Raw genomic sequence first — 13,688 nt, 5'->3', positions numbered from 1 at the left:
ACTGCCAAAATTTGAAAAGTTTAAACTAGAGAAGTTTCCGTTGGAGCCTGCGTAGGCTCATTCTCTCCACATGTGTGCATTCACAGAGACCACAAAGAAAAAACTAAATTTCAATGTGTTTGGGTGATCCATGACTCATGGGCAATTTTTTTTAGTAACTTCAGTAATCCAATAAGGAACCTTACAAGGAGAAATAGTTGCTGCCTGTCCAGGATTTGTTTGGAAAAATTAGTATCTCCCTATGGTACTTCTAGAGCAGACCCATCTCAATATGAAAAAAATTGAATTTCTCTCATAACATTTTATCAATTTATCATTATTTGTGCCCTCCCAGAGCAGGATGGAGCAATCCCTACAGGACACAGATTCCTTGGGACATGCATCAATTGTAAAAAGTGGTACTGGAAAGAAGATATACACACAGCATGCCAAAAAATACTGAAGAAAAAAATTCCACTTTGCACCGGAGACATTCCTTTTAGGCATAACAGGTGAAAAGTTAGACACGAATCAAGTCAAAATGCTATTTCTCAGTACCATGAGAAGACAAAGTCTAGCCAAAAAATGGGAAGAAAAAGAAACACTGCACATAGAGGAATTGCTCTTCAAGTTATTGGATATGATACAAATGCACTGTCTTTATCCCAAAGACTAAATGAGACTTGACAGAAAATTAATTGGTCAGGATTATTAAATTTTATTCAAAATAGTAAAATAATATTACTCAGTGAGCTGTCTGACGTGTAGAAGAAAACATAATAATCAGATGAAACCAAAGTGATAGAAGCATAGAAAAGATTAAAGATTGAGATAAAGATGTTCATATTCCAGAAGACAAAGGAAGTTTACACACACACACACACACACACACACACCCTTCCTTTTATTTTTCCTCCCCCCCCCCCACTATTGTTGCCCCCCATACGCCAACTGAAAATAATGTATGAAATGCACAATCAAAATTATTTCTAAAAAAAAAACAAGGGATGCTCTGCCCTGGTTTGTCGCTGCAAGATCTGTTGAACGTTTATTCATCATCTGCTTGTTGTACATACTTCCCTTCTGAGAGACATACGGTCCAAGAATTTTCTGATATCTTTGTATTTTACTGTGGTTGCCTGCTGGATCGAGGCAGCAGAGATACCAATTCAATATCATTTCCTTCAAGGATCAGCTCATCATTCTGGGTTTGAGATACTATACAATTGACACCTGTGGCCTCATGCGCACCTGGCGGGCGGACAAGCTTTTTGCAAGAAACTTACAAATTTCTACAAGAGAGCCAGACTCTCGTATAATAATCACATTGATGAGGGAGTGAGCATAGACATTAGAAAGACCTCATCTTGTAATGTAATGAAAACCCAGCAAGACACCCTTGATCATATTCTGAACATGACTGCAAATTGTGTGGAACGTGGCCACCAGCTCTTTTCTGTTACCCCACCATTTGTCAACACTCTTTTGGGGAAGAAGCTTCCTGCACTTCTTCCCCAAAAGAGAGAACTCCACATTGATATGGTTGAAGTCCCGTCGGAGGGTTCTTCTGGATCCCTTGACAATGACTGTTAACTTTCTCAGTCTGGTTGCTGAGAATGGTCTTCATTTCAAACCTTCCACTACACAGATCCGTCATAATGGAACTCCAAGTGTGTCTTAATCAATTGCTTTATTTGTTGTCCCTCCCAGTCACCAAATTGCGGGAATACCCAGGGCAGATAAACGACCACCCCTTCAACGGATGAGGATGGTTTCTGAAGGGGGAATACAGCCAACCACCCCTGGAGTTGGCATAGTGTATGTCCCTGCGGTTTAGTGTTGACTGACTTAAATCAACCACTTTGTATGCCAAGTATTACATCAGATAACAAACCTCTAACTCCAAATTACAGGCCTCCACACAGTGTAGACAAAATGTAACCCACCACCATAAGGAATATGATGTCCGACTCCTGTTATGTGAGTAACCCATGACACAGATAGTACCTCATGAAGATAACTATTTTCTGCCTCAAGAAAAAGTACAGATCAACCAGAACATGAACATGATTGATCATCCCATCCTGGAGTTGCAGGAAAGAGAAGATGCCAAGTCACCAAGCGCTGGGAAATGTGACACAGCGACACAGAAGACAAAAATGTAACAAAAGGCCATCCCGAATAACCACAGGCAAACACTCAACAGCCAAATAGTAGCACCCCTTAAACAGAGGAAGGATTGTTTTAAACAGAACAAACAGGGTTGATGCAAGTGGGTTATGGTGTTTCGTTAAAATTTTTCAATCCTGGATGCTGTACACATACCGCAAGGAAGCCGTAGACGTGAAGAAGTCCATGAAAGAGCCAACAACACCCGGGCAAAAAAAGGGAAGGAAGCCACCCCCCTGAGGACTGCTGGTATTTGCACTGAGCTGTCAAACTGTCACCCCTCTGATTCCCTCCAAGAATGAGCACTTGTCTGCCCAGTGGATGGCGGAACGCCCACATGTACTTCAATCTTTTCATCTCCAGGCCTGGAGGACTGTTGGTATATGTGCACAGAGCTGTCAAACAGTTACCCTTTCCATTCCCCCAAAGATTGAGCACTTGTCTGTCCCAGCATAACAAAAAGAAGGATTGTTTCAAAACCAAGCATTTTGGGAAGGCCAAGAGGGACTCGGTGTGGAGCGGGGGGGGGGGGGGAACCGGTCTACACTGGACAGTCAGGCAGACACTTCCCACATGACAAAGGAAGGAAAATCTACCCACTCCAGAACAGATGCCTAAAAGTGTGCTGTTAAAAACTATCCCAGCCACTGAAGAGATTAGGAATGGAGGTATGGACTTGGAACGTGGAAGCTGATATCGTGGAGCAGTGGACAACCAGACAGTAATTTCCCCCAGGAAATTTCGTACTCATGTGAGGGACACAGATCACTTATGAGGATTAACTGTTTTCTGCCCTAAGAAAAAGTACAGAACAAGGACTTAGAATCATAGAATCAAAGAGTTGGAAGAGACCTCAGGGGCCATCCAGTCCAATCCCCTGCCAAGAAGCAGGAATACTGCATTCAAATCACCCCTGACAGATGGCCATCCAGCTTCTGTTTAAAAGCTTCCAAAGAAGGAGCCTCCACCACACTCTGGGGCACAGAGTTCCACTGCTGAACAGCTCTCACAGTCAGGAAGTTTTTCCTCATGTTTAGATGGAATCTCCTTTCTTGTAGTTTGAAGCCATTGCTCCGCGTCCTAGTCTCCAGGGAAGCAGAAAACAAGCTTGCTCCCTCCTCCCTGTGGCTTCCTCTCACATATTTATACATGGCTATCATATCTCCTCTCAGCCTTCTCTTCTTCAGGCTAAATATGCCCAGCTCCCCAAGCCGCTCCTCATAGGGTTTGTTCTCCAGACCCTTGATCATTTTAGTCACCCTCCTCTGGACACATTCCAGCTTGTCAATATCTCTCTTGAATTGTGGTGTCCAGAATTGGACACAATATTCCAGGTGTGGTCTAACTAAAGCGGAATAGAGGGGGTAACATTACTTCCCTAGATCTAGACACTGCTCCTATTGATGCAGGCCAAAATCCCATTGGCTTTTTTGCCGCCACAACACATTGTTGGCTCATGTTTAACTTGCTGTCCACAAGGACTCCAAGATCTTTTCACATGTACGTCTCTTGAGCCAGGCATCATCGTACCCCATTATGTATCTTTGTATTTCATTTTTTCTGCCTAAGTGGAATATCTTGCATTTGATACTGTTGAACTTCATTTTCTTAGTTTTGGCTCATCTCTCTAATCTGTCAAGATCATTTTGAATCCTGCACCTGCCCCCTGGAGTATTGGCAATCCCTCCCAATTTGGTGTCTTCTGCAAACTTGATGATCATGTCTTCTAGCCCTTCATCTAAGCCATTAAGAAAGATGTTGGACAGGACCGGGCCCAGGATGGAACCCTGCGGCACTCCGCTCGTCACTTTTTTCCAAGATGAAGAGGAGGAAGCATTGGGGAAGATCACCCTCTGGGTTCGTCCATTTAACCAATTACAGATCCACCTCACCGTAGTTTTGCCTAGCCCACATTGGACTAGTTTGTTTGCCAGAAGGTCATGGGGGACCTTGTCGAAGACCTTACTGAAATCCAGGTACGCTACATCCACAGCATTCCCCGCATCTACCCAGCTTGTAACTCAATTGAAAAAAGAGATCAGATTAGTCTGGCATGACTTGTTTTTGATAAATCCATTCTGACTATTAGCGACGACCGCATTTGTTTCTAAGTGTTTGCAGACCACTTCTTTAACAATCTTTTCCAGAATCTTACCTGGAATCGACGTGAGACTGACCGGACGGTAATTGTTTGGGTCATCCTTTTTTCCCTTCTTGAAGATTGGGACCACATTGGCCCTCTTCCAATCTGCTGGAACTTCTCCCGTTCTCCAAGAACTCTCAAAGATGATTGCCAATGGTTCTGAAATGACTTCCACTAGTTCCTTCAATACTCTTGGGTGTAGTTGATCTGGCCCTGGGGACTTGAACTCATTTAGAGCGGCCAGGTATTCCTGGATGACTTGTTTCCCAATTTGGGGTTGGATGTCCTCTAATCACTCATCCACTCCATCTTGCTGAGGTTGAAGATGATGTTCTTTTTGTGAGAAGACTGAGGCAAAGAAGGCATTAAGTAGTTCTGCCTTTTCCCTATTCCCTGTCAGCATTGCCCCATCTTCTCCTCGAAGAGGCCCTATCGCCTCCTTGTTTTTCCTTTTTCTACTGACATAAGAAAAGAAGCCCTTTTTATTGTTTTTAATGTCCCTGGCAAGCCTGAGCTCGTTTTGTGCTTTAGCCTTGCGGACCTTTTCTCTACAGGTGTTGGCTATTTGTTTGAATTCTTCTTTGGTGATTTCTCCCTTTTTCCACTACTTGTGCATGTCTCTTTTGTGTCTTAGCACAGTTAGAAGTTCTTTGGACATCCATTCTGGCTTCTTTGCACTTGTTTTTTTCTCTTTGTTGGCACGGTTTGCAATTGCACTTTGAGTATTTTACTCTTGAGAAATTCCTATCCATCTGTAATTCCCTTGTCTTTTAGTATCCTCATTTTTCGGAAATCAGCTCTCCTAAATTCCAAAGGCGGGTTTGACTTGTCTTAGTTTTGGCCTTCCTTTGTACCTCAAATTGCAGGAGCACATGGTCTCTTGCCCCTAAGGATCCAACTACTTCAACCGCGTTGATCAGGTCCTCCGCATTTGTTAGGATGAGATCAAGAATAGGCAACCCCCTTGTTGCCTCTTCTACCTTCTGGAGCATGAAACTTGGTCCTCGTTGTGTTTGTGCTGCCCTCCGTTTAGCCTTCTGGCAGTTACCTGACATTGTGGGTAAAGTAGTGTTCACAAGGCTGTTGTCCTCTTCCCCGGTGGACCTAGTTTAAAGTGCGCCTAATGATGTTTGCGAGTCTATGAGCAAAAAGGTGTTTTCCTACTTGTGTGAGATGCACCCCATCGCTTGCCATCAGCAGCACGTACAGCAGGCCCTTCCACTCCTGTCCCAGGAGATCACACCTCCAGGTCTTTCAGCCACACTAGGTCCTTTGGTGAAACAGGGAAGCAGTACTGCAACAGGCCAATGTAGTTATACAATTCATTAACACTATTTCCAAAATCTGTACTTCTTTTATTAGTGTTTAGTTTCCCAACTCTCCCACATCACCCTGCAATGATCTAATCTTCTTCCATATATCAGTTCAGATGGTGACATTCCTAAATCTTATTAATCTGCATCTTATTAAAAAAATGGTAGTCAAACCCATGACATTCAATTTCTTAACACATTTGGACTTCCGGTTGGTGGCCGTGTAATGGAGGACGTGTCCCTGTGAGCTCTACATGGGGGCAGCCAGGTATTTGGGTTAGGGAGTTGAATCCCCCTCCTCCGGTAGATGGACAGAGGTCTAGGAGGCAAGTTCCCATTGTGTGATTCAGCCGACGGTGTCTCAGAGGTGCCCCCCTCAAGGGGACATCCAAAAGATGCCCGGCAATGAAACACAGCTGGGCAAACCCAAGCCTTGGCAGGAAGCCATTACCCATTAGGTTCCCTGACTTAATTGGCCATCGGTACAAGAACAAAAGAAAGGGAAAAAAAGAAATGAGGAACTAAAAACAAAGCAAGGGACAATAAATCCTCTTCGTTGGACATCAGGACAAGAACAAAGGTAATCGGGGTAGGAGGGGGTAAAGGGAGGAACAAGCTGAAAGAAGCAGAAGGACTGGAAAGTTGGAAAAATAGAAGCGAAAGAATGAGACAAGGAGATAAGGAAGAGGGGAAAGGACCTGATATTGAGATAACTTGGGAAGCCGTCACAGCTGGGTAGAGCTAAATTGGTGCTCCCTCCCTCTTGGCTGGGGGACAGCATAACCAGACCAAGGGTCAGTCGACAGACGTTCCGGAGGGAACGACTAGTGAGACCCTCAAGGCCGAAGGTATAGCAGGCTGCGACAGGCCATAAAGGATATAAAGGCAATAAAGGCTTTAAAAGCTATAAAAGGAAATAGAAGAATGAAGGAAGAAAAGTAAGGAAAGAAAAGGGAAGAACAATAAAAAAGAAATAATAAGAAGGAAAAGGCTTCAAACTGAAGCAATCTTTGATACAAGGATTCAAATAAAATAAATAAATTTCCCTCACCCCTCAACCCGCAAAGACAAGCCACATGGAAAAGATAAAAAAAGGAACTGACCTTGGAAAAGCCCAGGAAGGGGGGAGGAGAGAGGAGGAGGAGGAGAGGGGACGACCCTGCCAGGAAGCGGAGGAGGGAAGAAGATGGAGACACCCCTGTGTGGAAGGCCAGGAGGAGACAACATGGGAAGGCCAGGAAGAGACAAGCATCATGACGGGAAGACAATCTTGCGAGATGGGAGAAGGTGGAAGAGAGGACGTCTCGTGAGAAGACGGAGGACAAGGAAGAAACCAAGACTTTAAAGGCAAAAGAAGGGCAAGTAAAAGGGCAAATAGCGGGCAAATAAAAAAAAGGAAAAGATAGGCATTGGAAACACAATTTTCTACAAGGAAGGACATAATATAATATAAATCCAACAATGATTAAAAATAATAAAAATAAAAGAAAACATAATATTTAAAGAAGTAAAAGGGAAGGAAAAAAAAGGGGGAAATTAGGGAAGAAAAAATTATACGAAGGAAGAAGAGAAAAGAAGGAAAGAAGCAGGAGATTAACAAGATACGATAATTGGAATAGAAATAATAAAATAAAATGTAAGGCACAAAAGCAAAAGCGCAAACTCAAGCTGTGCAAGCAGCACAACCACCACAAGTTGCACAAAATATAAAGACACAAAATAAAAGAAACTCCTGAAAGGAAGAGTCAGTTTTGAAGGATATACTAGCTGAAATTTAAAAAATCTCATCCAAGCAGGACAAACAGCACAAAGAGTTACAAGAGGAAATTAAAAACATAAAAAAGGGCTTAAAAGAAGACATAAGCAAACTACAAGAAGACGTAAACAACATGAAAAAAGAAAATAAAAAATCAACAAATCCCATGGAAAAATGGAACAAAAAATCAGTAAGCTAGAAAACCTAAGTTTAAAAATTTAACAACAAATAGAATTAATGGAAAATAGAGAACTAGAATACCAACTGAGACTCAGAAATTTGGAGGAATCCAAAAACAAAAACAGATTACAATCAATCTCCTAGCAGAATTGCTAGAAGTCGATAGAGAAACCATAGGGCAAGATATAGACAGAGTATATAGAGTCTCAACAGGGTACTCAAAAAGAAGTAAGACTTCAAGGGACGTGGTGGTTAGTTTCTGTTGGAAGAGCACAAGGGACGAAATTCTAAAGGTAAATTTTAAAAAGCCCATACATTATAAAGAACAAAGCGTGATTGTTATGAAGGAAGTCACTCAACCAACTCTAACCAGAAGAAGAAAATATTACTTCTTAACGGAGGAACTGATCAAGAGAAGAATAAAATTTAGATGAGAGAAGATAGAAGGCATTATGGTTACCCTAAACGATATAAAATATTGGCTAAACACCCAAGAAAAAGCTTTCTATGCAAACCACATAAAAACAACAATGCAGGACCCATCACAAAATAAGACACCCGGAAACAGGAAAGGAGAATATTCTAAGGAGAGTGCTGCACATTCGAAGGAGGGAAACGAGGAAGAAGAGGAAGAAGACAATGAGGCTAACAGCAAATTAAGAATTGAGGAAAGAGAAAGAGAATTAAAAAAATTAAGGGAATTATCCCCTGAAAATTATCATCTGATGTTATCCCAAGAAATCGTCTAATGGGAAATGCAAGAGAATCCTCAGGAGTAGAAATATATGCATATATTCTAGCAACATCAATGGTATGAACTCCCCGAGTAAAAGAAAAATAATTTTTAATCATCGGAAACAAAAGAACTATGACCTTGTGGTGCTGCAGGAAACACATATATGCAGTAAACATGTGAAACATTTAGCACAAGAAAAATTGGGAAGAGAATTTTATGCAGCAAGTAACGAAAAGAAAAAAGGGGTAATCCTATACGTAAAAAATTGGCTAAATCCAAAACAAGCCTTCAAAGATAATGAAGGCAGGTATATTTGGGTTTTAATAGAAATAAAGAACCTGAAAACACTGATTTGCAATATTTATTGTCCGAATGGGCCGAAATTAAAATTTTTGAAGGAACTAAAAAAAGATATAGAAAAACAAGATTATGAGGAACTTATATTGCTGGGGGACTTCAATGGGGTAGTAGACCTAAACTTGGATAAATCATATAATACTTCAAGAAGCCCCCCAAATAGAAGCAAAGCAAGCCTATTACCTAAAAAATTCTTATTACAATTAGAAAATCTAAATTTACGGGATATTTGGAGACATATTAAAGGTACAATAAGGGATTTCACATATTACTCAAGTAGACACAATTCCTGGTCTCGAATAGATATGGTCTGGGCCACCAACTCAATATTACTAAAAGTAAAAAAAAATTAAAATCACAACAAGGACTTTCACAAATCATTGCCCCATAGAAATTAAACTTAAAGGAATAGATACGAAATACAGATGGCGATTAAAAGAATATCTCTTAAAAACGAAAGAAGACGTTGAAAATAGGAAATCATTAGGAGAATACTTGGAATTGAATAAAGGAGAGGAAACGTCCAAAAACACCCAATGGGAAGCCATGAAGGCTGTAATGTGAGGATACTTGATACAAGAATTCATAAGCAAGACAAATAGGAATAAAGATATTAAAAGCATTCTTTTTTTCTTTTTGTAAAAATATGTTTATTGTAGTTTTGCTTACAAACATTTAAAAACAATAGAATTCTTTAGAAAGAGGAAATGGAAGATAGTGGATAGGTGTGGGGGTAGGCAAGGGTAGGCTTGGGGGTAGGGGATGGACGCATTCGAGCGTCAAGAATAAGGGGCAATGAAGAAGCAGGGGGATGGCGAGGGGAAAAAGGGGGGAAAGGTATGAAACAAGGGGGGAGTAATGGGAGAGAAAGAAGGCAGAAAAGGGACAGATATATGACAGTTAAAAAATAGTTTAGAAACTGTTTCTTTTGTTGACTTCCGCCTTTATCTTCCCTGGGTAGTCTTGGTCATCACTCTGGTGCCGCTTTTTTGTTTAATATTGGACACTTCTTTTTTGAACTTTTCGTTTTGAAATTGTTTCGTTATTATTTCCGTATGTCTGGTGCAAGTTTTATAGTTATTGTTTGTTTTATCAGTGATAAAAAAATAAATTATCACACCCAAGTATCTGATTTCTTGTTTTCATTTCTGTCACTTGTACTCACTCAGGGGTAGCAAGTCTTCGTGCATTTTGTTGTGATTCCATGTAATTTTTGAAGAGGGTCCAGTCTGTTGGGTTTATTGGCTTGCCCTCTGGGTCTTTAAGATAGTATGTTATAAATCCATGTCCATTATTTCGGAAACCTTAGCTTCCCTTTCTTCTTTGGTTGGCAGTTCCTTTAGTTTCCACTTCTTAGCGTATGTTATCCTTGCTGCTGTTGTCAGGAAAGTGAATAGTTCATCTTTATTTCTTTCGAGCGGTATATCTTCATCCGTAATGCCGAGAAGGAAGTATTCTGGTTTTAATTGTATTGTTGTTTGCAGGATCTTCTGAGAGGCCTCCTGTATTGTTTTCCAATATTTTCTAGCTTTAGTACATGACCACCTCATGTGGCAGTATGTTGGATGTTTTTATACATTAGTCCAAGATTCTGTGGGGTCATGTGCCATTGGAAGAACATTTTGTACCAATTCTCTTTCAGGTCAGATGAGTACGTGTATTTTAGTTTCAGTTTCCATGTTTGTTCCCATTCTCTTAGGTTTATTGATCTTCCAATGTTTCTGGCCCACTTGATCATACATTCCTTTATTAATTCGGTCTCAGTTGACCATTCCAGTAGTTTTGAGTAGATCTTGGTTATGGTTTTCTTTCTGTTCTTTATCAGAGGTTCCCAGAAGTCTTTCTTACCTGTAAATCCTATCTTTGAGTCGTTGTTAAAGTGCTCTTTGATTTGTAAGAATTGGAACCAGGTAATGTTTTTGTGTTGAATTGTTATCTCCTCTCTTGGTTTTAGATGTATTTTCCCTTCTTTTTTCATTAGTAAGTCGCTGTATTTTGGCCATTCTGACCAGCCTAGTAGTCTCCTTTGGCTCGCTTCTAGGGGTCAGATCCAAGTCGGTGTTTTTGTGTAAAAGTGGTTCTTCTATTTCTCCCAAATCCTGATAAGTGCCGCTCTTACGAAATGGTTTTTGAAGTTCTTCTCTACTTTTGTCTTCTCATACCAGAGGTAGCCGTGCCACCCGACTCATAGGTCGAACCCTTCCAAAGCGAATACTTTCTCTCTTTTAAGCATGATCCAATCTTTTAGCCAGGATAACCCACACGCTTCGAAGTATAATTTGAGATCTGGCAGGCCGAGACCTCCTCTTTTTTTTTTGCTGTCTATCAGGTGTTTGATTTTTATTCTGGGCCTTTTCCCTGCCCATACGAATCGTAGAATGTCCTTGTTCCGTTTTTCAAATGTTTTGTTGTTTCTGATGATTGGTATAGTTTGGAACAGATATAGGAATCTTGGCAATATAATCATTTTGATTGGGTTCTTGTGGGTTTTTTCGGGCTATAGAGCCATGTTCTAGAGGCATTTCTCCTGACGTTTCGCCTGCATCTATGGCAAGCATCCTCAGAGGTGTGAGGTCTGTTGGAAGTAGGAAAAATGGGTTTATATATCTGTGGAATGGCTGGGGTGGGGCAAGGAGCTCTTCCCTGCTGCAGTTAGGTGTGAATGTTTAGCTGATCACCTTCATTAGCATTTGAAGGCCTGCCTGAGTCTGGGAAAATCTGTTGCTGGGAGCTGTTAATCTGTGCCTGGTTTCTTTCTCTCTGTTGTTTAGCTGTTATAATTTTAGAGTTTTTTAATACTGGTAGCCAGATTTTGTTCATTTTCATGGTCTCTTCCTTTCTGTTGAAATTGTCCACATGCTTGTGGATTTCAATGGCTTCTCTGTAGTCTGACATGGTGGTTGTTGGTGTGGTCCAGCATTTCTGTGTTCTCAAATAATATGCTGTGTCCAGGCTGGTTCATCAGGTGCTCTGCTATGGCCGACTTCTCTGGTTGAAGTAGTCTGCAGTGCCTTTCATGTTCCTTGATGCGTGTCTGGGCGCTGCGTTTGGTAGTCCCTATGTAGACTTGTCCACAGCTGCATGGTATACGGTAGACTCCTACAGAGGTGAGAGGATCCCTCTTGTCCTTTGCTGAACGTAGCATTTGTTGGATTTTCTTGGTGGGTTTGTAGATTGTTTGTATGTTGTGTTTCCTCATCACCTTCCCTATGCGATCAGTGGTTCCCTTGATGTATGCAATCCTGCCCAGTAATGATAGTTTTAAACTTCTCCAGGAGGATAGATCTTTTTCGATGTCCAACCACAGTGATTCATAGTTGTTCTTCATTAATTGAGAGTTTTTGGCTGTAATTTGGATTCCTAGGTATTTCATTTTGGATGAAGTTTTCATGTCTGTTATTTTCTCTAGTTTTTCTTGGTTTGATTTGGAGATGTTTTTCGTTAAGATCGTTGTTTTTTTCTTGTTTATTTTGAGGCGGGCCAGATTGCCAGACTCTTCAATTTTATTCAGCCATTTCTTGATGTTGTCTCTCGGTTCTTCTATGAAGCAAATTAGATCATCCGCGAAGGCTTTTATTTTGTATGTTTTTTTCCTACCTTTGGTCTCAACAGTTCCTGGTCTGTCCTTATATTTCTCATTAGTATCTCAATGGCAAGGATGAAGATTAAGGGCGAGAGGTGGCATCCTTGTCTTGTTCCTTTTAATATTTGAAAGCTCTCCGTCAGTTGGCCATTTATCCATAATTTTGCGCATTGTGTTTCGTAAATTGCCTTAATTGCATTGTTGAAATGAAAACCAATGTCGACTTCCTCTATTAGTTTAAAAAAATCCCAATTTAGGTTGTCGAACGCCTTCTCCACGTCTAACGCAAGGAAGGCTATTTCTTTTTGATGGTTGGTCTTGTAAAGTTCTATTAGATCTATGACCATTCTCACGTTATTCTTAGTGTGTCTCTCCGGTAGAAATCAGCTTTGGTCTTCTCTGATCCATTCTTTCAGCCATACTTTGAGCCGTTCCCCTAGAATATTCGCAAAAATATTATAATCGATGTTGAGTAACGATATTGGTCTGTAATTCCGGACGTCAGTCTCATCTGTATTTACTTTGTATATCAGTGTGATAACGGCTTCTTTCCAGGTATCCGGGATGTTCTCTCCGGTTAGTACACGGTACATCACTATCTTGAGGAATGGTGTTATCTTCTCCTTCATTAGTTTGTAAAATCCTGCTGTCAGGCCATCTGGCCCTGGTGCCTTGCTCCCATCGAGGTTCTTTATCACTTTCTTTATCTGATCCTCGGTTATCTCTTTATTTAATATTTCTCTGTGGTATTCCAATATTTTGTCTAGTTTTTGTTTTCCCAGGAAGTTCGTGATGTCTTCATTTTTGATTTGGTCTTTGCCGTACAATTTTGTGTAGAATTTAAAGAATTTGTCTTTGATGTCCAGTTCCGACACTAGTGTGTTGTTTTCTACTTTGATTCTGGTTATAAAGTTCATTCCCCCCCCCCCCCCCCATCTTCCTAGCAAGCCAATGACCCGGTTTGTTTGCATTTTGGAAGTTTTTTTGTTTGATAAATTTTAATTCTTTGGCTATTTGTTCTATCTCTAAATGATGTTTTTGCTTTTTCAGTGCATCCAGGTTTTGGGCTGCCTGTCTATCGTTTGGTTTTTGTTTAAGTTTTTTCCCCTCCCTGTTTATTTCTATTTGTATTTCTTGCAGTTTTTGTCGATGTTTGTTTTTGGCTGCCATTTGCTGGATAAAGTGGCCACGCATAACTGCTTTGCAGGCGTCCCAAATTATCTCTGATTTTACATCCAGTGTGATGTTTTTCTCGAAGTATTCTTTTATCAGTCCTTTGTTTTTTTTAATGTCCATCTCTTTTTTCAGTGTTGTCATTTAGCCTCCATCTTCTTGTATTATTTCTGTGGTTAATTTTCATTTCTATTGGGCAATGGTCCGAGTTGTTTCTGGCCAGAATTTTTATTTGGGTTATTTTGAGGTTAGAGATTTTGAGGTCCAGGCCATATCGTTCCTGGACCAGCTTAAATGTC

The 13,688-nt window shown here is 40.7% G+C and overlaps 1 protein-coding gene and 1 pseudogene across 3 annotated transcripts in view; both read right to left on the bottom strand.

The window, feature by feature from the left end:
- The window catches only part of LOC137095077 (E3 SUMO-protein ligase PIAS4-like), a 254,857-nt gene that overhangs the window by 66,384 nt on the left and 174,785 nt on the right, over nucleotides 1-13,688 (bottom strand). The window lies entirely within an intron of this gene.
- Nucleotides 1,028-1,606, bottom strand: LOC137095268 (large ribosomal subunit protein uL6-like; annotated as a pseudogene).

The sequence above is a fragment of the Anolis sagrei genome, chromosome Y, assembly GCF_037176765.1.
Source record: "Anolis sagrei isolate rAnoSag1 chromosome Y, rAnoSag1.mat, whole genome shotgun sequence".
NCBI classification, from domain to species: domain Eukaryota; kingdom Metazoa; phylum Chordata; class Lepidosauria; order Squamata; family Dactyloidae; genus Anolis; species Anolis sagrei.
This window is presented reverse-complemented; position numbering and strand designations above follow the sequence as displayed.